General features: G+C 36.3%; 1 protein-coding gene across 5 annotated transcripts in view; it reads right to left on the bottom strand.

Moving 5' to 3' along the window:
• Nucleotides 1-27,604, bottom strand: part of LRRC4C (leucine rich repeat containing 4C) — a 476,199-nt gene that overhangs the window by 283,003 nt on the left and 165,592 nt on the right. For all 5 annotated transcript variants that reach the window (XR_010080531.1, XR_010080532.1, XM_063398336.1 and 2 more), the window contains exon 2: nt 1,647-1,736. The gene's annotated coding sequence lies outside the window, so the exon portion shown is untranslated. The remainder of the gene's footprint in view (nt 1-1,646; nt 1,737-27,604) is intronic.

Raw genomic sequence — 27,604 nt, forward strand, 5'->3', positions numbered from 1 at the left:
TCTTAGGCCAACTGAAAGCTAACTTTTAGTCTTGACTATAAAATGGTACTAAGATATTTAAATTTTTATTTCAAATTGATGGCCTCTATCAAAAAATCTAATAAGCATATCAAATAAAAGAATTCCCAAAAAATCTTCTCAACACAATGATGAAAAATCTATTTGCTTTTCCTGACAATGAAAACCTTGATCTTAAATCCTCTGATCATGACACAGAAAGTATTTACGAAGCAGATAGTTTACCAAAAACTATCTAGATGTTGATAAAGGAATGCCCAGTGATTTTATTTTCCATCAGTCTATTTTTCCTGCAGGAAGCTACAAACATCTGTGTCAGCTGCTCAGCTAAAACAAGAATTTTGACAGCACACCTTCACGTTTTTTTTGTCCAGAGGACCCATTTCACAGCTTCTTGTTGTCTGCCTTGCCGCAGAGAACACAGACACGCTGCAGTTTCCACTGCAGAGCTTTTACATCCCAGTTTGAGAATCCCCACCTACAGCTGAACAGATTCAAACTACTCTTTCCTTCAACTGCCAATTTATTTGCAAAAATACTGCCTTATTTTTCAGAGTTATTGGAAAGTTCAGCTGAACAAAGACAAGCTGGCTGGCTGTGTGTCAAACCTCTCATTTAAGTTTGTCTAGTCACTAGATGCAGCACATCACCTCAGCCAGTGCCATCTCCTCTACTCCTGGACTGGGGCATTTCTAAAAACAGTGACAGAAATCAGACTGAAAACCAGGATGCTCAAAATCTTCTTTCTGTGTGAGTGCATGACTATTTTGATGACAGATATTCAGTCTCTCAACACTGGAGCCCATGAATTGTCCCCACAAATGTCTATGCACAGAAAAGACAAAAACAGCACCTTTAACACAGCTGAATCAATTAGCCTTTCAAAAGTCAAACGAATAACAGAGATCCAACACAAACCTCAAGAACTGTGCCTTTATCAGGCAGGAAATCCTTACAGCAATGAAATCAAACATCAACACAAGAAAAGTTAAGAGTGTTTTTCCACCAGCAACACCAGAAACAACGCTGCTACTGAGCAGTGAGAATGGCACACACATTGCCCTGGGACAGAACAAACAGCCTTTTTAGCCTCCCTTTCTGCACTAGTGCATTACGTCAGAGAAAGTAATTATTATTACTTAGCATCTCCTCCAAACTGAAAATTTTAATCAGAGTTTACACTTCTCTCAGCCATTGTGTAGTTGTGTTTTTGCAGTTCTTACCAGAAAAGGTCACAATACTGCTATTTTGGGGGGAGGTTAACTAATAAAGGTATTTATCTAGTGCCAGGTCATTTTCCTGATGAAGTTGGCCCTGTATAATTTTTCTTTTGGAGTTTTTCTTATCAATTAGGATTGATTTTAACTTGTGTCACTATGAACCTTCCTATGTGAAGCTTACAAATGATTAGTAGAACCTGATGAATATTAATGTGCAAAGTAAAAAAAGATGACGAAAATATCTTCTGAGAGATATTGCCTCAGACAATGTGCCACTGTACCTTAGCTGCTGCTGTGGTAAAAAAAATACATTAAGAAGCATCCAAAGGTTTCTTTGCTAAAATCAAATAATAATCACTACCTAAATTGAAGATATAATCAGTGTTACAACAAACCTACTACACTTACATGTTGTTCAGAACACCCAAGAGAACATCAGTCTGTTTTCTTTCTGAATCAGTAAATAATCACAATTTCTTCCAATAAAGGAATTCATTTCTGAAAGACAAAACAAACAAAATGTGAGATTAATTTATTCACTTGGTTTTTTTTAGTAGCCACATTCTGAAAATACATGAAAATACATTACCACAGCTGGGAAATTTAAAGGAACATGCTATAATTTCATTAAAAAACCTGCATAATTAAATCTTGATTTGTAAGGGTAAGCATGTAAAATTAATATTTTATAATACTCAAAATATGTTTCATGTATAGGTTAGTGTTACTTGAGCTCTAGGGATTTTAATATATCTGTTTTATTTTGTACTACCAGGAACAACGCTTTTATTTTCAGGAAGCAAGTATTTGCAATTTCTACCAAAAATGCCTTTAACAGACAGTATAACAGAAATTGGAATCGTGTCCAAAAAACCCTAACATTTTTCTTATGTAAAAAAATATCAGATTTTCCTTGAATATTAATGGGAAAAGGATTTTAAGAAAATCCTGCATATTATATCCCAGAGTACCTCCCTTTATCCCTTTTCAATATGTATTAATGAGAACACATGAAGAAAAGAAACAGGTAGACTGAATAATAGACTCTAGCTGTAAAATCAATTTAAGAGTGGAATAGGCTGGCAAGAAAATGAAGGCTACTCTATACATATATACATAGATATATACTCTATATACAGTTCATTTCTACTGCTCTGACAGAAGTTTATGAGGGCATAACTTTTCCTCTACTGGGATATTAAACTGATTTTAAAAATTTTGCACCTATAGTTGGCAAGTTTATTTCTTATGCTAAAATAACAAAGCATTATAAGATTTCCATCAGTGTTGTGGAACTTGCTGTCAACAGGGAATTTAAAGCATTTTTGACAAATTAATGTATTCCTTCTGTTTCCTGATTTTATTTTTTTAACTGAATAGCTAAATTATTAGGCTCGTTCCTTACTGTTTGTGACCCCTGTAAACCAGTCCTCAGCCATCTTACAGATGAGCACACTACATAATAAGAAAAAAATACTTAGAAGCTTTTAGTAATTTTTAACCTTTCAAGACTGAGAGAAGATATTACTGAGGGTAAGCTGCAGTGAGAGAATATGGTAGGTTAGATCTAACAAGCCCACTCACCATCTAAAGCTTCATCAAATTCTTACAAAGAAACAAGTGAAGGCATGCAGGTGCTCATGGAGTGGGTGCTTGTAGCATGATGCAGCTTTCCAGTTTTGTCAGCCTTTCATGGAACAGTGATTCTGACATCCTGCATTTATCTAGCCATAAAGAAATACACACTGGCTACAAGCAACTTGATGTAGTGGAAGTTGTCCCTGCCCACAACAGAGGGGTTGAAATAGATGACCTTTGAAAGGGCCCTTCCGACTCAAGCTGTTCTACGATTCCTTTATTGCCAATAGCCCCTTGCTTGGTTTGATGACTTCCACTTGTTCAAAAGTCGTGTATGGCTTCACAGAGAACAAACAAAATATAAACACGGTAAAATGATCCTTTACATGTCAAACTTAGGTATCTGTAGCCTTTCCCTCACCAAACTATGTCTCTTACAAGAAAAAATTTCCAAAGATTCATTCATGCGCAGCTCACCTCCTTCGACTCTTAGAAATGTCTCCACAGGACCAGCTAAAAGATATTTTATAATTTAATTGCCTAAAAATGCAGCAGTTCAGTGCAGCCTCTCTGCCTTGGGTAATGCAGTGAAGCTTTGTTTCACACCCATGTATGTAGCCACTTAATATTAAGACTGCCACCTAAGAGTATAAGTGTAATTAGGGCCTGCAGTGACCACACAGAAATATCTAGCACCTAGTATCATCTACTTACAGTGTATGGAAGCAAAGATCATCAGAGTAAAAATATTAGACGCCTGAGTGAGAAAAAATGAAATTAAACCTGAGAAATGTAAAATCTGGGGGAAAAACAATCCATTTAATGACATTCAAGGAGACATTGGTATGGCACATCACAGAAAATAATTCAGGGAAGAGGAAGAGTATAATGATTTAATGAAAAAGTAAAAATATTAAGTCCTTTAAATTAGTTTGTCTCACAGTCCATTCTCAAATAGTGACCAAAACTATCACTATTAAACATGGAGAGCTGAAACCAATTATATTCTCATACAAAAAAACATATTATGTTTTAATAAGCACTACTGAAAGTTTAGCACTGTGTGTTTAAGGGAGAAAAAGTAGTAAGAGAAGGAAGTAAAATAAGGTGAGATACTCTAAATATGAAACCACATTTAATTAACATGATGCAATAGTGATGTGATTATAAAATTTTACACAAACATTAGTCAAGGGTGTTATAATTAGTGTTGTCTACACCGTGGAGGGTCTTGAGCTTGAAACATTGTAGCTAAGAGAATAATAATGATTAAACATGGCAAGTTGAAAGACAGTAAAATATGTAAGATGTTTTCAACATCCACACCCTCAGAGCAGTATCACTTACTTTTATTTATTAATATCCTCCAAATGCAGGACTTCTAGAGAATTCAAATAATCCACTAGCACGTACACTAATTTACTGAAATAGAATCAAGGATGTTCAGGCAGCCTTCTGCTTACTTGCCCTCTAGTAACATTGAGAAACTATTAACAAAAAGCATCCGCGGCATTATTTTTCCATGGTTCTGTTACCCTTAATATCATATTCCCAGAATTAGAAAATAAAAACCACAACTTCTTGTCTCACCTGCAGTGAGAATGAAAAGAACTGCTCTCACTCTTCAGTGTAAAAATCCACACTACAAACCCCTGGGAAATTCACCAACCTCTTATCCTACTATCACAATTTTTGTATTTATCAACACTTCTCCAGCACCCAGATGTAAACAAAATGCCCCGCCTGCCATTAAGTGAAGTGGAAATACTACTACAGCATACATATATTCCTATTGCATTTCTACTTTTTTAATTTTAACTTTACACTTCAGCAGCAAGATAATGTGTTAAATGTACTTTATAGTCCTCTACGAGCCCCAGCTTGGTGCAATGCTGACTCTTTTCAAAGAATTGTCTGTCCTGCAAGTTCTCCAACACTAATAGTTTCTAGTAACCTCCAGAATTATCATGATGCAATAAATAAAAAGCTTATATTTATCTGTGTTTCAATAATTCCTGTTTGTATTTTAATTTATTATTAAAAATAGGCTTGTATTAAACCCTTTTCCATAAAGATTCACTGAAAAACTCATCTTCTTTTCAGGTATTTGTTATATGTTCACTTACCCCAATAAATCATACAATACCTTTCATATTTTTTCAAATCAAATCTTTTTCTAAAACCTTGTGGTTATAAAGTCTTTTTGTAGTTGCAAGTCACATTTTGACCCAGCCATTCCAAAGTTATCCTTACAGAGACATTTCCTCTGCACATAACCACATCTCTGTGTGGCTTTTCTACCATGCTTTTTTGTTTTGGTTTGGATTTGGGTTTTGAGGGGTTTTGCCACAAAGGCAACCCATAACACTACCATGCAAAGTAAATGAAGTTTTCTGGGTGACAGAAAGTATAGCAGAGTGCACGCAAGGCCAGCCAATTAGCCCACAACAAAATGTATTCAGTGCTAGTCAGTCCCTTTAAATTAACTTAGAGGAGCATAACATAATAGCGTAGAGGGGAGTAAAACAAAGCTTATAATAAGTAAAATTGGGAGAAAAGGTAACAACAGAGCATTTTTTGCTGAAGAAAAAAAAAAAAAAACCTGAATTATGCCTAATTTCAGTAGTGTTGGGTAAACAGAAGGGCCAATTAAGGACTTTGCTTCAGATTCAATTTTCTTCCTGAAAATGTGTTAGCATACCTGAAGCTTATGTAACATCACTCTCACATTTCAAATTATTTCTTTCCCTCAAAAACATTAGAATGCGAATACAGCAGTGTCATGGACAGCTACTCAATCAAAACCCCTCTGAGAATTCAGAATGCAACAGGCTAAGAGCCAACACCAGTGCAGTTCAAAACAATTCAAGTTACTGCTGGTGGTATTAAAGCAGAAATTTCAGGAGTTATACAGCTACACTGAGTTAACTGGAAGAGCTCAGGCTTTGGCCAGCATTTCTACTGCTCAAAAGCTAAGCAGTAAATAAGCTAAACAGAAAAGCTTGGGTATAGTTTTATGCTTTATCCATAAGGAAAGGTGATAGTTTCAAACTATCTTTGTAAGGCCCAGGTTCCATACAGACCCATTAAGATACAGCAGTGCCTGCAATTCACAAGCTTCTCTCCTTACAGCTTTGTTTGTTCTACAACTGTGACACAAGGGACAATCATGGAAGCTGCTCACAGAAAGTGAACTGAGCAGCACTTTGAGCTTCCAGGAGTCATAAAAAGCTTGTCAGAAATGACTCAATTTATTGCAAGAAGTGCTGTCAGTGTTTTCAGGAACCTTCAGGACATCAGGTGGTGTTGCTTTGGGGTTTAACAGTTACACTACATCTCATAATTAAATTACAAAGACTTTGGAATTTTTCATTTGCAACACCACTAGATAGACTTACTCTTTCCTGTTACACCCTCCTGCCCTCTTTCCTTAACCCCAAAAATGCATTAAACAATGCCAAGCACTGCCCAGACAAGACATTATTGTAACCAACCTATTTTCACAATTGATTAACATTATGAAAAAAATGCAACATCTTTTCAGAACCCAGAACAGGGCTCGTGCCTCCCAGGAAGAGAGGAGAAATAAATATGTTGTAGGCATTAGATCAGCTAGTGTTTCCTCTGTTTTAGCCAAATGCTTTACAATTCTATTTTCAACACTATTCCTATGTTTCCCATATAGTGCAGGACCAAACCTCTGGAGGATAAAGGAGAACACAAAAAGCAAATTCTACTTCATTTCTGACAGTCCATTTATTACTGGGGGAAAAACCACAGACAATCTGGCAGGGTGTTTGTAAATCCTGGTCACTCACAGAACTGAGGTGCTGGAAGTCAATGGATTCTAAGGTGTCCTGATAAGTGACACTCAAAATTTACAGGTTAATGCATCCAAGACTCATTTTATTTACCATTTCTCCCTCTTGAACTTTGTCATGTTACTTCATCTTCAAATTTAGTAAAGGGGAAGTAAAAGTTTCTTGAGATTACAGGTGGAACACAGGTACACGGCTCCGAAAAAATAAGGTCAGTGCATAAGTTTAAAAGGCTTTAGTAGTTTTCAGGCCTGAAATTGAAGCTCTGCATGTAAAGAAACTAAAGTCAGTCTGGTTGCTGTATTTCTACAGTCTTACAAGTGAGCAGAAAGGGGACCATGTAAGTTAAAACAGAACTGAGAAAACAATCCATGTTATATTTCATTTCTCAGACTGACTTGTAATTAAAATGTAAGATGTTACTTAACCTTCTTTATTGTGTTTATAAACATGCAATCCAGTACTTGGCAATTTCTTAGCATTTTGTGAATGTAACAAAGAGCTTCTTCTCCAACAGGTGTTCAAACATGGATTGCCTGCTTAAAATCTAAATGCTTGCATGAAATTATAAACATCATCAAAACAGCAGGCAACCTAACAGCAGTCCAGACAATGCCATGGGAACCCAATGTCATTCACACAAATTTGATGGAGTATTTCAAAAACCAGAAACATAATCAGGAACTGCATAAAGTAATAATGAACTCTCAGTCATAATAAAAGCAGAAATCCTAAGTGAGATAGCAGGTGATAACACTGATTTTTCCCCAGACCTCAAGGGGTGGTGGTTTTCATGTGACTATTATTAAACACACAGATAAGAAAAATACAGAATATTTTCACAAGTTCCTGCCAGTTGCCAAGATAGATGCTTCTCAATATATCTAAAAGGCTATCATATTCACGAAAACAATTAGCAAATGCTAATGCAGTTCTATTATACAATATTTTCATCCATTTGACTTATTCATGATTTATACTATAGATTTGATTTATATTCACACACCTACCTGTACATATGAACACTTCTGTCATAACAGAACATAGTCATTTGCTGAAGTTAAAAATTATCTTAAGATATAATTGAAATTTTGCTTAAAATCACTGCTTTTAAACAGAATTAAAGCCTTAACGTTGTATTCAGAACAGAAATAGTCTTATGAATAGGCATAAGAGCTTTCTGTACCAGTTATGTAAAAAGAATCAGAGGAAAGGCACACTGTTGTACTGAAATGACAATCCTAGGTGGCTTCCCAAAGCAGAGAGGGGCTACATATGAAAACAAATGTTTTCTGAAAATTGTCATACCTATTTTCAGATGTTGATTTGCCCTCATTTAAATATTCCCCTAATATTTTTATTTTAATTGGTATTGGTCAAATTATACCTCATTTTTGAGGGTGTTTTAGATCAGTATTATCAGGAGAAAAACTAGTCACTAAGAATAAATTCAGAAGGCAATATTAGAATTTATGCTGAAGTAAATTAAAAATCACTCTGAAAATATAAAGAATTCAAGCGACACTAACCCACCTTCTTTAATACATAATTCAAAATTTTCAGTGGCACTGACTAGTTGTATAACCTTTCAATAGTAAAATAAAACTACAGAGCTAATTGAAACTAGTAAAAATTTAACACTTGTTAGCTATGAGCTTGAAAGTATTTGTAAATTGTCTATAGATGAACTTTGAGAACATGAAATTAAAAAAAAATCATATTAGCAACATTATTATTAAGCATTTATCAACTTGTTAATCAAAAATGAGTTCACATTTTTTGACCTACACATTAAAAAGAGCTAATTATTCACCTGTAGTTTCAGAAAACTACACTGTTGTATTACCAGTAGATTCATTAGAAAGGACTATATAAAACCTTGTAGTGCCATCCAAGAAGAATCTTGACTAATCCAGTGCAACAGCCAAACAAATAAAGCAAATAAAAGAACACTTATCAACATACTTTTGTCCTCATCTTTTAATTTAGAGTTTAAACGAGAATCAGTTTATTGCTAGCTGAAGTCACAACAGCTGGAGAGCACCCCACACTGTAAGCCTCTGAAAAAGAGTCTGTAAGGAAAGTTTGAAAGATGAGCAGAAGAAAGGAAAATTAATGCAAGCTAGAGGTCATTCCAAGTGATAAAAGAAACAAGAGAGAAGGCATAGAGCTGAAAATGAAAGAAATAAAGGAAGGAAATTATGTATAGAATTGAATGTGGCTTTTTAAACCCAGTAGGCAGCTGAACACACTCAACTACCTGCTTACTTTTCACTGTGTAGTGTGAGAGAGAATTGCAATGCTAAAACTGTGAAAAGTCATGTGTTGGAATAGTTTAGTATGACAAAAAAAAAAAAAAAGAAAAAGGTGGATGCCTTTCCCACCCCCTACAAGAATAAATAAACTCAAGAAAAACAAATTTTTAAAAAAGCCTAACTAAACTCACTGCTCACCACCAGCTGACCAGTGTTCAGCCGGTCCCTAAGGAAGAGCAGTACCTGCAGATTTTCTCCCTGTCACTGCTTCATTGCTGAGCACAACACATCATGGTCTGTAATATCCCTCTGGGTGGTTGGGCTCAGCTGTCCTGGCTGTGTCCTTTCCCAACTCTTTGCTCAGCCCCAGCCTGCTCACTGCTGGGCAGTGGGGGATGAAGAGAAAGTCTTGATTTTGTGTAAGCTCAGGAATAACAAAACCATTCTTGTGTTATCAACCCTGTTTTCAGCACAAATCCACACAAGCTGCTCCAAAGAAAATTAATGCCATTCCATCCCAAATGGGTACAAAAGCTTCAGAGGGTAAGACCTTAAAGATCTCAGCACTGGAACAAAAAGTTAAGAATTGCAAAGGACTCTGAAGGTGAACTTCAGGTTGTATAAGGCTAGAGATCAGAGGGGATTTGAGACAGATATGTGAGGTGAATTCAGTGAAACAATAAGGGAAGTGATTCCAGTATGTACCCTGGAAAGATCTACTGGTTATGAACGGAATTAGCTGGCAATACACCAGGAGAAAATCAATTAATAGCATTATTTTTATAGAATGCAGCTAGTATGTTGGGAAGATACCTTGCTGTTTGTTTTGATTTCTGTCCATAATTCTTGCACAGTCTTTTTGCAAATCTTTCAGATTCACTTAGAAGTTCTTCCACCCTTCTCTCCTGCTCTGCCACTAAGGCATAATGGCCATCCTCTTTTTGTTTTATTTTTCTGAGTCATGATCTCATGCTGAATAACATAGTCCATTCCCCATCCACTTAAGAAGATGTTGAACTAGTTTTAGGAATATACCTATGTAAAATTATAGAGAATTCTATATAAAATGACATTTTCCCACATTTGAAATCTCATTCTGTTTGAAGCAGATTGCTCTTGGTGCAGAGAAGGCCTTTAGTGCAAGAACTACTTAGAGATATATTCAATTCTTTCCAGCATTTATATTTCTAAGAAGTGACTTATCACATCACAGTAATTTAATAACCCTTACTTCATGTATTTGTTCTCCACTGCTAATATCAACAAATCCTGGCTACCTTTCTCTTTTCTGCTTAAAAATTCCTATGAAAATATTTATTAACTCTGGTCTCACAAATAGGTTTATGAATTTTCACACCAGCTTCCGCAGACACAGAGAATACCTGATGGGAAGGATGAGAGATAAAAAGACTGTGTTATTAGCAAAGGAGAATCTTTCTGCTGGTTCTCAGTTCCCAGGCAACATTCATCTCAAGGATGAGACCTTGAAGTGAGAGAAACACAGACCCAGAAAACTATTTCACATCAATACCCAAGACTCACTTATTTTCCTCTGTCCTTTGAAGGAGCTGAGAAAAACTTTCAGACAAATAAGATACTGTTAAAATACCTATAATAGATATATGTTAAAAAAGGGAAAATGAGATATAGATTCCAGGATTATATTGATGATGATGATTAAATGAAAGAACAAGTCAAATGAAGGATTCAAATAATGCTGATCTCTCAAGCAGGAAAATAGAAAGGAACTGGTATTTTTTAATAATTGGTTTAAAATTAACGAAACACTTAAATCAGAAGTTTTTATACTTCTTCATATTGACTGATTTCTTATGGTGGGTGAAGAAGGGAACTCTGAATATTAAGTAAGTTTGACATACTGAAAATTAGGGAAAAAATAAATCAGTGAAACAGAGCTCTGATCTCCCCACACCCACTGCATTCTATGCTGAATATCTGAAAGATGAGAGAGACCTTAAGAATATTTTTAGGAAATAATTGTATTTCCTCAACATATATCAGTTTCTCTACCCCATTTCTTTTCCTTCTTACTGCCTCAAGGGGACAAACTGGAGCAACGCAAGTAAAAATAATAGGAATTTCCAGCATATTTTAAGATGGTAAGTTAGTGTCAGTTGTGTTTTCTCAGGAATCAGGCATTGAACCACTTCAGGTTTGAATGCTGCTTTCTTACAAGTTTGTTATGATGACAGTAGCAAATGTCAGGCCATGAATCTACTAAAAATAATTGCAGCACAAGGACTCAGCCAAATGTTCCAAACTCTGCACAGCTTTAAGGTTACAGTATGCTGGTAATTCTCACTGCAAAGGTATGAATTGTCTATTCTTAGGAATAGTTTTGAAGAGCCTAACCTGTATTCCTGACAGTAGCAACCCGCAAAAGAAAAATTATTTCCTAAGCCTTGCTCAGTCAAACTCCTTGAGTAGAAGTAATCAGTTGAAGACCTTGAGCAGGAGCACTCTGATTCAAAGCTCAGGTACCATGGCACAGCACAAAGGCTCTAAACACGTTTGTGACTAACTTCCCATGCACAACAGAGCCCCAAATGTGCAGTAACCGGTCGGTAGGTACAACACAGTCAGTCCCAACACCTTCATTCCCTAACTCATCCTTGGGGCTGGTCTTTTAAAAGCTTACCCACAAGACCAGTGCTCTACTCTTGTCTCTGCCTGATCATTACCAAAGCACTCCCAGTATGAAATCTGAAGGTTTCAGGTACTGACAGCAGCCAGAAGGATGTGCATGCTGGCAGGTGCTGTGTGGTCCCAAGCAGGACAGCTGCACTCCTGGCCCATCAGGATGCTGCCAGCCCTGTCCTTACAAACTTTGCTGGGGCAGAGCTGCAAACCCAACTGAGATCAAACCATCAGCTCCTGAGTCTCTGGTTTGGAAAGACGAGTCTTTTGCTTAATTCTCCCAATTAATGCTGGATTCCAGCTTTGCTTATTTTTACTGCCATCTCATTCTGTTAGTTTCCTGTATCCATGTTTACACATCTATATTTACTTTTTTTTGTAGATTATAGATAGAATATATGACTCACACAGAGCAATTACATAACAACTACCTCAATTTTCCAGCATTTTTAATTTCTAAATTCTCGTGTTACTCTAAATCTTTACAATATTGGTGTCATCTGATCTGAGCACATCACAGCGTACCTTCATGATCAGATTATTGCTAAGAATACTTTGTCACAGAATGTATTTCTGTTGAAGGAAAACACAAAAGTTCAGAATCTCATTTATTCCTTCAAAGACAAAATATAACTTTTATAACTATGTACTCTGACCTGAAAACAGTGAAGTATGAAAAAAGCTCCTTCCTAAGGACATAGAACTTGTACCTTCAGGCAAGCACACAGAAAATTGATGAATGCTTACTCAAACTAGCAAAGACTACATTAAGCATGCATTTAAATATAGCAGTGATCAGAAGAGCATAATTTCCTTTTCTCCTCCTGTCTAACATGTGACTTATTTCAGCAATAGAAAGCATAGAACACTGAGAAGAAAACACTCTCCACAACAGCCTGTGGAAGATGGTCACTAGATGTTTGGAAGCAAGTAAGAGCCAAATAATGTGCTCAGGCTTTCAGTAGAATGTGTTTATTTTCTCACACTAAGAATCATGATATGAAGAGAGACCATAAATTTCTAAAAATAGGCCTTTGTAAAGTTATAATAGAAGCTTGTGGCAAGTATCAAAGAATTTAACAAGAAACAAAAACTTCAAGTTTCAAGACTGATCTAATATTTAATTTTTAAGGGCAAGGCGGACAGCTAAGACTCTGGGAAAGGGCTTATCATTAATAGCCATTCTTGAATGTTAGTTTCAAGAACCTTTATCTGACACCTTTCAAAGCTCTGATGGATGCTGTACTCAATAAATGACCAGGCAAAATTCGGAAAAATCAATTTAGGGAAGCATAAATATGCATTAGTCAAAATAAAATGTTTCTGTGATTTGCTAGATAAATATTAAAGATAACTGCAACTTGATATCAGAATACCTCATTTAGCAGGATTTCAAATTAAATCATCATAATATATTTCTTAAGCAGAATTAAAACAAGAACACCAAAGAGCAAAACCATTCCACATTCTCTTAAATCAACACAACTGGGCACAGAAGCAGCAAATGGAGATGTTTCATTTTGGGAGGGATTATTTACATGATGCAGCACAGCACAGAAACAAATGCATGGGCTGCATGGCGCAGTGGGGAGGTTATTACTCCTGCAGATCGACTGAACTTTTCCAGCATTCACAGACCCCACACATAAGATCACTTACACTGCTGGCCTGAGCACTGCAGCAACAGGTAATCCATTACAGAAGATTAGGACATAGATACACAAGGTCAACTGACTAATTCAACTTCTGTTCTGCTATTTTATTTTGGTCAATGTTGTCTCTAAGAATATATTTTCTTGTCTGTTGACCACTGCAGTGCTATGAAAGTTATGAGAAATTTCAATTTCCTGCAACCTAGTAACTCTCACCATTGCTAAGATTGTTCTTGAGTCTGCCTAAATTCATCATTTTTTAATTTATTTCCACAAAATACATCAACTGCGGTTTTACTGGAAGCTAGTAACACTAGCCTGTTTGAAGGTCAGGAAAAAAGATTCCTTCAGTTTAATTTTATATGTCCTAGAAACAGTTCCTTAGCCAGCTACAATGATGATGAAAATTGGTAATTTTCAGAAAGATGAATTTTCACTTCTGCAGCTCTCTGTGAAACACCTTTTAATGCAAAGATTAATTGGAGCAGAAATAGCTCTGACTATACCATTTTAGCTCCTGTCAAAACTATTTTGCCAGAGAACTTGAAAGAATCCCCCCCAAAATGCATATGATTCAGAGTTAACATAGTGGTATGTGAACAGTATATATTATTAAGAACATTTCTGAACATGCCACATGGGAATCTAAAAAAGAAGATTTTAAGAAGGGAAAAAAATGAGGGTTTCTCTGAAAGCGAAAAGGGGAAAAAGGCACAATATGAGAAGCAGGTGAGGAAAAGTTTCCAGGACTTGGTAAACTTTGATGCTTTGAAGATGTGTTGAACGGTGAAGACATGGTATGTGGCATACAGAGTCAAGGAGGTGAATATCTGGCTGAGGGTCAGCAGAGAGGAGCAGACAATCACTGCTGACAACAAAATCTTAATTCAAAAGCAGAGGAAAAACTCTAAGTAATCTGGACTGTGGAATTTGTCATACAATGCAAAAGAAGCTTAATCATAGAAAGAGGGCAGTAGCTGATGAAAGCTGTTTTATTTCTTATGTACTGAAGAGTGATTATGTCACCTCCACATTGTGCACAAAATGCTTAATGCTGTCTAAACCCTTACTTTCCATTCCACAGCACAGGAATGTGTATCTATATAATTCTAAGTGATAAATATGCAGAGAACTTTCTACTTATTCTCCTATAATTAACATAGATTTTTTTTTCTTTTTTTTTTTAATCTTAGAGGTTAAGTAAAACTTGCTCATGAAATTACAGAGCAGAAGCTGTTCAAAAAGTATGAAGTTTCTGAGTAGGGGAGAAAAAGCAGTTGAAGAAAGAAGCAAACAAAACCCTGTATATCCTTTGTCTGTGGAACACAGTAACACAGATATTTTCCAGCGGAAAGGTACATTTATTTAAAAATTACAGTTGTGTCACTGAACTGCATTTTCACTCACTTGATATGATCAACTCTGCATCTTTTCTGCATTCTAGGTAACTACAGCAGTGCAGCTGAAGGAAAAAAAGGCCTTTATTAGCCATTTTTCAGGGCAGCTTTAAGACAGGCTGAGTTGTTTTGCAACATGACCATGGTTATATAACCCCAAGTCATACCACAGGTATGGAGGAGGGAAATAAACTCGAGCAGATGCTGTCACTCAAGCACAGCCAATTTCCTTAAATGAGGGCAGACAACTAATGCATAGATTTGAGGTAGATATCCCAATGTCAGTCTACTGAAAATGGAAGACAAACGGTATCCAAAAATATACCATTGGCAGTCAAATATCAGTACAGGAAAATAATGAGTACATTCTGTTCAAAGGCTGGACTTTTAATTACAGACACTGTTTAAAGGTGAAATACTGTGGCAAATCACAGTGCACAATGATTAAAATGCTAGTCTGATATTTCAAAATATTTTTATTCTTGGCTCTAGTACGTATTCACCATGCACTGTAATTATCTGTCTCAAAAGTTAAAGAGAACACTAGAAAAACTGAAAAACTTTTAACACTGAAGAGAATTAGGAACTTTAATGGCTTTTAATGCAAAATATTCTAAAGTCATATAAACACATTATGAAATTTAAAACATGGGAAAAGAAAAATGAACAGAAACTTCATTCTGAAGCTTGTAAGACAATTTTGCTAGAAAAATTTAACAAAATTGATTCAATTTTATCTAAATCTCACTTTGTATTTCAAGAGAAAATTGCTCTGCCAAGGCAATGTACAAATAAAGGGAAAGGTTTGATTTGGGAAGGACAAAACAAAAACCAAAACAAACATCTTCCTTTGCGAGTTGTTCAACTCGTATTACCTCAGTTTGTCTGACTACAAAACTCTTTGTATTACATGAATTACATGCAAGACGGGAATAAAATCTAATACTTCACCTGAAGACTCTATAAAGCGACACAGCAGCCTGCTAAACTCAAAATACCTTCTGCTAAGAGTATCATCAGATGTACTTGAAGGAACATCTTTAAGGAGCAGATAATCAAACTCTGTCCCTGAAATCACAGCAGCTAAAAGAATATTATCTGAAAGGACACACTGCTTTATCATTACCCACACCACAGCCTGTTCCACAATATATTGGAGCAAACTTGAAACTCATAGTACAAACTGGCAAAAAAAAATCAGCTATGAGGACAAAAGCATAAAAGCAAATTCAAAAGCAGTGCTGTCTGTAATTAATGTATTGGTCACTTTGGCAACTGACATCCCTCAGTGGGAAACTAAATACCACTGTACCAACGGTGGCTTTAGTTCACCAAAAACTTGTCCATCCCAATGCTATAATTTCTGGAACAGGACAGAGACAAAAAATATAGCAGAATACAATGCACAATTTGGATTTTCATTATGTTTTTCTGTATAAAACATTTTAAATTAAATTTAATTCCAATAAAGTTCCAGTGAAAACTAAATAGCGGGTTTTGATATCCTTGCATGAATACAATGATTTCTTGGGGTTAAAGGTCTCAGTTTAATAAATGAATATGCATTTCAGTTCAGTGTAGAATATCTCACACACAAAGCTTCAGATATAATTTCTTAACAGTTCAGGAGAGAATCGATGTTGTTTTTAAATGTAATTAGACTGTTGCTATGGTAACAAATATGTCTTTTTTACTTTCTTTTGTCATACCATACAACTGGCAGGCTTTAAGCATTCCAACTGGACAACCAAGCTTCCTCTCCTCTGCATCAACAACTTGCCATAAAGAAGGGGGGAAAAAAGGGCTGCAATCACATCAAAATAAATTTGCTTGAAACTAGGTTGATATTAAGCTTTCACAGGGCAGATATACTGTAGTAGCTGACAGGATTGCAGAGGGATGTGTTTCTGCAGTCTTGAGTAAATAAAAATTGTGATCCAAATAGTCTCTAAAGAAAAATTTACTTACCCTAAAGAAAAGAAAAGAAAAGAAGAAAAAAAAAAAAAAAAAGCAGCACCTGGTGGGACTTCCAGTAGAGAGAAGGGTGAGGTATTTTCTGTGCTGTTCTTTTTTGTCTTCCACTCTGAGGTCTCCCATGAAATCTGGGATGAGGCAAACTGCCAAGTCTGGCAAGAAGCCTTATGGCTCTACTGAGAAGCAGTGTGTCCCCAAGGAATTGCAGGACAAAACAACTCAAAGCATAGTTAGAAGAGAACTTTTACACAAAAGCTGATTTTTTAGCATATAATTACTGAAAACAGCACATCATTTTCTCTCTCAATACAGAAAAAGATAAGAATAAACAGAAGCAAGTCCAGTGAAGGGCCACTGAGATGGTCAGGGTTACAATCACTTGTCCTGGGAGGAAAAAAATGAGAGCTGGGATTGTTGAGAATTAACAACATGGGGGGCTGGGAGGCGGCAGGGACAGTTTGTACAGGAGGATATCGTCAGAGCAGTGTATGGGAGTCAGGAAAGAAGGCACAAGCAGAAATGAGAGAGGTTCTGATTTCTCTGTCATGAAAATAATCAAGCTCTTCATGAGGCTGCTCACAGAAACTGCAGTTTTGGTGTCCCTGGAGATTTTTGAGACTCATCTGGATAAGGCCATGAGCATCTGACCCCAAGCTGTCCTGGCTGTGAGCAGGAGGCCTGTCCAGCAACCTCAACTACTTTATAATGCTTTGTACATCTGGAAACTTTTTATATTAAATATTTTATATTAATATGTGTGTATTATAAGTTATACAAGTCCATTCCATTAACAGTTTAGCTGAAGCTGTCTGAGAGCTTTCAGTGTCTCCTTTCTGTGATCCGAAGCAGCTAGACCTTAAGCTAGGATGAAGGATTGTTTTTAGAGAAAGATTCCTCAGTTTTTGGACTCAGATTTATCACTTAAAGGGGGTTTTGTTGTTGTTGTTTTTATCTCTTAAAGAGTTCTGCTCTAAAACTTTATCCAGTAACAATTGCTTTACACATTCTTAGTGTGTGTGTGGTTGTGATCACATTCTATTTTGGACTTAAAGACCTGGTAGTTTTGTCTAGGTGCAAGCACCCCACCTTCAGCTTACACCTACAAGCCAACATGACTTGTTTTCTTAAAAAACCTCTTTCACTTTGATAATAACATAATATGAATAGTCCTTTGTAGTAGATTCTACCGATTCTTTCAGGCCTATCTTTTTTCTGAGAAGCTGAAATCTTCCCACTAAGAAGTAGTTCTACTTCAGTTGATTTAAGACATTTCTGAAAACACTTTTTTTTGGTTTTTAACTTTGTAGTTTGTGGTAATAATTAGAATATCCTGTGTATTACACTGATGTCTTCTCTTAATGAGTTCTGCTACATTATCTTCTGAATATTTCTTAAACATTGTCTTAAATGAAAATTTAAGCTGCTGGCAAAAGACTGAAATCTTGCTACTGAAGCACGCGTTCATCTGCATTGCAAATTAGCAGCTAAGAACATGTCTACTTGGAAATTATGCAGCATAGGTATAGAAATCTCACAAGATCTAGGATGAGGTTATTGTTCCATAAAATCCATGAACCTGAGACATAAGCATGGCTTTATTCCACACTAATATTCTCATTACTTTCACAGGCTTACTAAATATTATATGACATTAGAAGAATATATTTCAAGGCCCAAGTCTCATTTCATTTTTGAAATTGTGTCCATGGTGCTTCATAACTGCAAATTAAATAATATTTCAGTGTGAAAATGGGTCTATGTATCCAGGAGCTGTTAGAATTCACATGCAGAAGTATGGGACCAAGATCAGAAACCACCTCGGTTACATCACAGTTCAGCTCAATTGTTTCTTTTTCTAGACAAAAAAAAAACGGTAACAGCGTTTTTGAATCAGATTCAAACACCTATTTTTGAATTAAGAATACATTTTTAAAAATATGCTTAAAATTTACTAAAACTGATTTTGTTGAACACTGTTCTCAACAAGAGCAAAATCAATAATACATTTAGATAAAAATTGGCCTGAACACACTTCATTACTGTTAAACAAACAACTCAAAAAAAAATCCTAGGAAGAAAAGCTTTATTGCCCTACACTTAGTGCTTCCTTGACTAAATCAGTCACTAAACTGCCTAAACAAAGTTATTGCTCTATTCTAGCTACTGAAATTAGTTTGGCACTTCCTCTGCAGCTTCAGTTGTGTTGGGGTAATCAGTCTGGATGACAGCTCTGCCACTGGTGGGGTGGACAAGTAATGATGACAAACAGCTATATTTTCCACTACCGTGTAGGATTCACAAAATACAACATGATCATATCTTGTATTGGCTGAATGGGCCATGCTTCTAAATGTCATCAAGCCAAACCAACCACCTTCCTGGATATTCACTTTTTTCAACCTCCTCACAGCAGTAGGCTGAACAGAACAATGAGATTTCCAGCATCTCCCCATCAAGTTTTTGAGTTTTATTTGTTAAAGAATGCTGGAGCTTCAAATCTGGCAAAACAAATCAGTTTGCTGGCTGCAATTCAGACTTCTTTCAGGTAGCAGGAGTCAATAAAACCACCCAAATTCAGAAATGTGGTGTTTTCCTTAGAAGACTGCATTAAGTAAACAAAAGAACCCACGTCCTTGCTCTCCTGCTATGGTTTCCTCACTTCACATCATTATAACACATCAATAAATCTGTCTGAGCACCTGCCTTTTGTTATTGGCTATAAATCCCACGGTATTACCAACCATTCCAACTTCATTTTAGCAAACGTCTGTTACTGATTTAATGCTCTATGCTTCAAAGGGTTGCATCTTCAGTTCAAGATGTATGGAAACAGTGAGGCTAACAAATCAGGTCCTGAAAAGGATTAGAGACAGTTGTCATCTTGAAAGTGCGACTTTACACTCAATAGTGCTACTGATATCCACAAAACATGATAATTGTCGTAACTGGGAGACTGGAATCTGTGGGTCTTCCTCCCATGCAGTCTTGAGACCTTAGATTGAACAGCACTAGTAAAGAAACAAGAAAATCGACTGGGTCATGTTATATTACTTGGTTTTTTTGTTTTGTTGTGGGCTTTTTTGTTTTGGTTTGGGGATTTTTATTATTATTTTTTTTATTTCTAGCCTCATTTTTGTCATATATGAATGGTGAGGCCACATTCGCAACTTAGATAAAGAACAATCTATGTGCAATCTCTTCCTTAAGAACAGACTTGAAAACTATTCCGAGATCATCTCTCAGGCAACACTTTGACAAATTTAGCAGATCAAATTTCTGAAGACTTCCACTGGTAATGGTTCCCAAATCACAGGCCTTTCTTGAAATCCTCCTTTGAATTCATCTCAGCAACTTACATTTGCATAACAGGACAGGTAGTTTTAACATTAATATATAGAGTAGTTACACTGATGTACAGAAAAACAGTATCACCTTTCATGATCCTACTTGATGTTTGCCTTCTAAATCAAAAACATTTTTGGGATAGAGGATATTTAAATGCTCCGGAGAAACCAGCACAAGATCATATGAAGTAAAACATAAGGAAAAAACTTTTAACTACTTAAATATTTCTACCAAAAATCAAGAATTCAGACATTAACATGTTTTATATTTTCTGCTTCATCTAATGCTGGAACATACAAAACTCATTTAACTATTCACTATAGCACTTCATTATTATTTCTACCAGAAATCATCTAACTCTACTTACACTGTCAATTAACAAAAGTACAGGATGTACATTATCATCTTTTCTATTATCTTTTGTTTAAATTTGACAGACTTTAAAATGTCATGTCAGAAGTTTGCTATTAGATTAAAACTGTGATGAAGTACAACGTTGTTGCCTGCCTGTTTTCAACATATTAAGTATGAGCAGAGGAAGACATGTAGAGATGGTCTCACAAATACTGTTATTAGGTGACTTGTATTAAATTCTAGTATTTCCTCAGGAATTACTGCATGTAATCATACACAGAGTGTACGTTTTATCTTGACAGAGTTGTATCTTGACCCTATATTTTGAAGGTAAGAGTCTTTCTTTTCTTCAATTATCTTTGTCGTTCAGGGTTTATGCTCATCTGTGGGGTTCCACTTAAATGCCTTTCCCTTGAATTGTTCTCTACCTTCCCCCTGCAACTCTCTGGTAATTTTTTTTTAAATTTCCTATGGAGTATCTGACACATGTAGTGTTAATTTCCTCTACCTTCACAGAATGTACACTGATATCTTTATTACAATTGGATGCTTCTGTTTCCCCCTTTAAGGTCTTTATCTGATTAGGTCATTTATGTAAAACTGTATGTAATTAACAAATGTCTCTGCAATACAAATATCTACTGAATTTCAATTTTGACCTAGCTTGACTTGCCACATTAATTGAATTAAAGTGGTTTCCTGGAAGGACATCGCTTATTGATGAGATGACCTAATCAAAATTATCTTGGCAGGTATCCATAGTCAATATGGAGCCATAGAGAATCTGGGGTGTAAAAGCAATCAATTTGAAATTTGCTTTCCAGTTCTTTTTGAAATTAGGGTACTTTGATTCTTAAAGCATTCCTAATACAACTCCACTAAGCTCTGGGAGATGCTGTGTCAGTTAGAAGCTGTATGTGAAAAATTTCCTCTAAAGTTACTGACTTGTTTTGGTGAATATAAAAAATTCATGCAGATACTGCAATTGCCAGGGACTTCTCTAAGAAAACAAAAGATGTCTATAAAGGAAAGTAGTGGTTTAAAGGTTGACACAATCAGATTTTGGGTTTTAAGTATTTTCAGGCAAATGTACAGGGCTCAGGGAAAAAGCAGATGCAAAGACAGCGTGTGCTTGGGCAGAGGAGGGTCCAGAAAGGTTCATCTTTTGACCACAGGATACATTTCATAGCAACACAACACAGCCCAGACAGAACAAAAAAATATCTTGATTAACAAATTACAGGTCTCCTGATGATTGAGAGGAGTAACAGAAACCCATAGAGAGGCAGAAAAATTATGACTACTCCTAAAAATTTATTTTAAAATATTTTTATATTAAAAATTCTTCTGCTTCTGCTGTGAAGCAGAAGAATCACAGCAAAGAACAAAGGAGGGCCCTGAGATATGCATGCAAAGCATCTAAACTGATCACATGATAATCTAGGTACTACAAAGGGGTGCAGATCTACAGCAGGACCAGTCACCTAGTCCCATTATATACATATGAAAGTTAAGTAAACAGAAAGAATTTGGCCTCATGATAATTAGGGAATATAACTAAATAGCTGTCTGTTGGGAAAAGAGTATTGTGTGAAGAAGACCTCTTAGCAGCATATACAGTGTCCTATGACAATTTTGTGACACTTGGTATGTTGTTTGATAACAATATTTCTATACAGCACAGTGGTGGAACAAGAGGAGAGCAGAAGCTTTCTAAACTTGGGAACAAAACACAGCTGGGGAGTTTTGAGGGTTTTAACTGAATTTAAGTTCTCAGGAAAATACTGGGAGAAAAAAAAAACATCAAAACAATCAAATGCAAAACAACTAGCAATTTCTTTCTACTACAATACGAAAGGTTTTTAGCACATGAATTCAAGACTTTGACACTGCCCCATCTGATATAAACCAGAGCAAAAGCACAATACAGAGGAAAACAGATTATCGCAGAGGCAAAGTTGCTCAAACAAAATTTTCAAAAGGAATTATCAATGCCATTTCATCAAATGAAACAAATTCATCTATTGAAGTTTCCTCATGATTCAGGCCCACTCAGTGTTTTCATTAATGATGAGGATACCAAAAGATAAAACATAACTTCTAAGCTTCCAAGTGGTCGTCATCTTGACAATGCGTAACTATGATTTAAAGAATGAAACTGAACCAAGAAAAATTATCCTTAAAGGTGGACAATATTTTGAATTTAGGGTCATCACCCTCCTACACAAATAGTGTAGAAGTGTGGAAAAAGGGTTTCACGGAAAAGGATAGGAAGGCTTTTATGGTTCAGGATCTAAACCTAATTTTATGCTGTTGTAAAAGCAGTAAATTGTATTTGGGATGTACCTGCTAATACACAGCCTTGAAAAGGCTGGAAATTATCCTCTACAGTACTTATCAAGGATAAAGGCTCATGCAGACTATCACTTCAAATTTTGGGCATTTCAGTGAAGATTAGGGTCAACTGCAGATAGTCCAGAAGAAACAAGAAAATTACAAAGAAATTAAGAGCTGTGAAAAAGAAGGAGGAGAGAAAACAATAAAAAAGTAATAGAAAGTTACAATAAGCTTCCAAATACCTAAAAAGCTGCGAGAAAGAGGATAGCAAGAATTCATTTTCCATGCCTAGGGATTACATGACCAAGAGTAACAGATTTAAACTGCATCAAAAGGAAGAACCAAGTGAGTCCTAAGGAAAAAAACCCTATCCATGTGGAAGAGGCAATAAAATATAATATGGAAATTGTGATGCTTCTGTCCCCACAATCAGTCCCTTCAGAGGCGCTTTGGCCTTGCACAGACATGGGCTGACAGAGACCTAATGAAGTCTGACAAGGGCAAATGCAAAGCCCTGCCGCTGGGATGGAGTAACCCATGCCAGCTGCACACAGGGCTACCTCAGCAAAGTGACAGCCAGCAGATTGAGGGAAGTGATTATTTCCCTCTGCAGCACTTGTGAGACTCAACTGCTGTCCATGGGTACTTCGTGTATAAAACACAGATTACAAGACATGTTGAGGTACTGAACTGCAGCCAGCATGAGTTACAGCCTGATGAACATGATGGATAAGGAGGACTGAAAAATGAGGCTGGTTAGTCCTGAGAAGAGAGTTCATGGGCCATCTTACCTTCATGCTTAATGGGAAGCTGTCAAGAATGGAGAGACCCCCCTCAGCAGTGCCAGTGACACACGAGAGGGGATTAACACAAACTGCAACAAAAGTAATCTGCTTAAACTTGCATTTAAGTTTAAAGAAAAAAAAAAAATCACCATGAAGGCTGTCTAATATTCAGCTGGCTTCTCAGAATGATGTCTAGGTCCATCTTTGGAAATATCAAATACCTGTCAAAGTCTTCAACTACCTGATCTCATCTGGCCATACATTAAGTAGCAGCTGCACCAAGGGATCTCCACAGCTGCTGTCCATGAAATCAAATCCTCCTGAAAAAGAAGTATCAGGAATGACATAAGCACACTTGATTGTATTCTATGTCCCAAAGATGACTGCATCACTGTGAGTTATTCTTTCAGTTCTATAACTCTAGAATTTTCCATCTAGTGGGGGTATTTTGAGGATATATCAGTTAACAACAGAGGATCTATCAGCAGACAGTTTCACAGAATGACAGAATAGTTGAAGCTGGGGGGACCTCTGAAGATGACTGAAGTCCGATCTTTGTCTCAAAACTCAAATCAGTTAGAGCAGGGGGCTCAGGACCGTGTGTATGTGGATAGAGGTTCTATCAAGGACACAAGACTGCTGGTGACCAGTTTAGCTTCCTGTTTTGCAAGTTCAGGTCTCACACAGTAAGTCAAGTCTGCGTGGTACATATTCCTGTCAGACCCACAGACATTTGAAGATGCCATATAGAAGCATCACTGGAAAAATGGACAAGCCCCTAAATCAGAAAAATGCTTGCAACAGCCTTGATACATTTTTATTACCTTATTTTTACCATCATCAGCATCACTTACAAGAATAGTGCAGGGAATCTGCTATCATTCCTCAGCACAGCTGGAAAACTTAACTCAATTTTGCCTTACACCACCCCTTTCCCATGTACTCTGCATGCAGTTATTTGTCATAAACAAATAAATTAGCCTTAACTGTTATGAGAAAGCAGAATGCTTTCAATTAGAGATAGCACCTTCAGACTCTGTTCACTCAGCAGCAGGAGGACAGGAAAATGTTTCTGTTATTGAACTCCTTGGCACTGTCTTGCTCGAGGATATTTATTTTAATAAACACAAGGTCGTTATGCTGGCATGAGGACACCGCAGGTTCTCCCTAAGTGTTACTATCTGATTACATGTTATCTATCTTGCTGTTGTATCTATAGCCGAATTCTGTCAGCCTCAACTGAGCAGCTCCTGTTAAAATTAGAAAACAACCTCAAGGGAGGGCAGTCTCATAAACAGAGGACTCTAATTCTAGACAGTTAGCAGACAGCTCCATATGCAGGAACAGCTCCAGCTCCTTTGTGCTGCTTGCTCTATCAAGCACCTGTCACCTCACAGTAAGCTGAAAGAATTGCATCTATCTCTGCATACTAAGGACAAGGCTGTTGATGTCTTACTTACCTGGGTTTTGTTTTGTTTTGTTTTTGCGTGCAGAATAGAATGTAGCAATGGAGGTGCATTAAGAAGCTTTTTTAAAGTTAGAGATGTTTGGATATTACCCTGACTGAATCCAGAAGGAACAATTGCATCCTCTGACCCTTCTCTGTTGTAGACTAATTATACTGTCAGATCAGCTGATGCCACTCAGTTTTATGGATGTTTTAGTCCACTTCTGCTGCCACAATGCACCAATTTGCCACAATGCAGAGCAGCAAAAGCAGTATAATGAAAACTCACTCGTGGTCCTGAACAATCTTTTAAAAACGATCAGCGATCAGCATGCCTCCAGTGAGAACAGTCTCATTGTTACTCCTCTGTGACAATGAATGGAGAAATAAATGCTCTTGGAAATATTTGAGAGATATAGTACTGTTCTCTGTCTCTAGTGAAATGACTAAATAGTCTCATCTAACATTTGGAATGAAGAGGGAAGAGAATTAAAAGATCACTGAAGGGGGAGGGACCAAAACACCCAAACTCTCAAGCATTCACTTCCATTAACACATCACTTATCGGTGATTGAGCTTTTCCTGAATCAAAATACCCTCTATCATCCTTTACAATGAAAAATACAGGGAAAACACCTTGTTGGAAATCTATTGACCTAACAGATGCAGAAGTTACTGGGGGTTAAATGAAAGTGGGAGGGGGGCAGAGGGAATTTTTTTACTTATTCTAACCCCAAGGAAAGTTCGGAAATTATTTCAAGCTAAAATAAAAAATATTATGCAGTATATGTCTCAATTCCTGAACTAACAGAAAAGGATTTTTTTTAAGATTTCAATTATTAGAGTATTTTTTTTTCTAAAATCTGAATGAAACTTCAAATATTCATAGCAAACATATAGCTTAGAAAGTTGCATCTATGACTTACTATTGCATTTGAAAATAATGGATACACTATGTATCCATTTTTCCAGGCTCAGAGAACTGTAAAAACATTCTCAACAGTCATAGTAATATATAAGAGTAGAAATGCTTCTGTTCTTCCTTCAAAAATGGATAAAAATTTGGATACTTCCAAGAGCAATTAATCTTCCTGCTAACTCTGCCATTTATAACAAAACCCATAATTCAAGAAGCATTTTTAATTATCTTTTACTTTCAGGCTGTCAGCTACTATGGTGATACATTATATATTCTTTGTTAGCAATGATCTCTAGGATATCTGGTTTCTTAAACATTTTCTAGCACTTCAGTTCCCTCAAGATAAATAACTTGTTCTGTATTTTTGATGAAGATAAGCAACCAAGTCCTCATTTCCAAATCCCATATTTTTTCCTACCTACACCAAAAAAAAAAAAAAAAAAAAAAAAAGAAAAAAAAAAAAGAAAAAAAGAAGCTTCTAGACCTGGAAGATTTAACGATGGGGACAATTCAGCCACAAAAAGAATTTCTCAAAGCTGTGTGTTCAAAAGATGCTTAAAAACAAGTTTCAGTGCATTTCTTTCAATCCTGAGTATGACCATTTAACTCTGCTTGCCAGAATACTTTGCACTCCCCAAGGCATCACCCAGAGCAAATGCAATCCTGTGTCATGTCTGCCATCAACTACTTCTTCCACCTGGTACATTGATTTAACTCCTTTTCTAAACTTTAGGCACCCTAAGTACAAACAGATCTCTCAGTAACCCTAACCACCCAAACTGTTTTACAGTTTGCCTTTTCAAAATTTACTGTGCTGTGAATGTTCTTCTTGCTGATATTATTCATTATTAAACATCTTTTGTGACTCACTACACATGGTAAAGCACAATTGCTTCAGCTCTCTGTGTCTTTTTGTGCCTATTTTGCATGCACTCCATCTCTATTACATATTACTATGCACATCCAGATCCATTCAATCCATTATTGTCCTTTCAGTTCCCACAGGTGATTCAATGTTTTGTAAAACAGATGTCAGAATCCCATAATCATAACTATTAATATTGTTATTATTGTTGCTGCTGTTTTTATCATTATTATTACAGTAATAATAAAGAGAAGAAGCATTGATGTAAAAGCCGTGTTTTTAGATGCAAGCATATCTCTTCCTGGGTTTGTTACAGGCTTTACTGCAAACCTTTTGCTACCCAGATGTTGAACCTGTCTGGAATCAAACATCCTCCCCCTGCTTGGCAGCTTAAATTTCCCCCAATGTATTTGTCCTTCAGCAAGTAGGAGTCCTGCTTCGAGTTCTGATTGCTCTTCGCGGGGAGAGGAGTAGAGAATGGAAGATCTGTATAGTAATTCTTAAAGTACACGTGTACTACAAAAAAGTAAATAAGAAACATAATTAGGATTATAAATTAAAAGAAAATGTTAAATGGTTTAATGTCTATTCAGGAAAACCTAATTTTTTTTCCACTTATAAATAACCCATAAAAATTACTTAATACTTGCAAAAGAGAGAAAAACTTCCTGCTTGATTTCAGACCACAAGATTCAAATGTGGAATTCAGACCTGACAATGCCATTGTTGAAGTGCATCTCTCTTTGGACTGAATATCTTCTTCTCAGAAAGAAGTACTCCTCTTTTGTCCACCCTCCTATTGAACAGCATCATCAGTCTTAAATAATTTCTATGCTTAGTCACTGATATCACGCCTTTGCTTTGAGCAGATTTGCCCCAGGGATTAATTTAACCAAATTTGGAAAATACTTTAACACCATCTAACACAAGGTGTTGCATAAAGGGAGGAAGGGGGACACATATTGTTTAATACAAGTTAGAG

This window comes from Prinia subflava, chromosome 5, assembly GCF_021018805.1.
Source record: "Prinia subflava isolate CZ2003 ecotype Zambia chromosome 5, Cam_Psub_1.2, whole genome shotgun sequence".
NCBI lineage: Eukaryota > Metazoa > Chordata > Aves > Passeriformes > Cisticolidae > Prinia > Prinia subflava.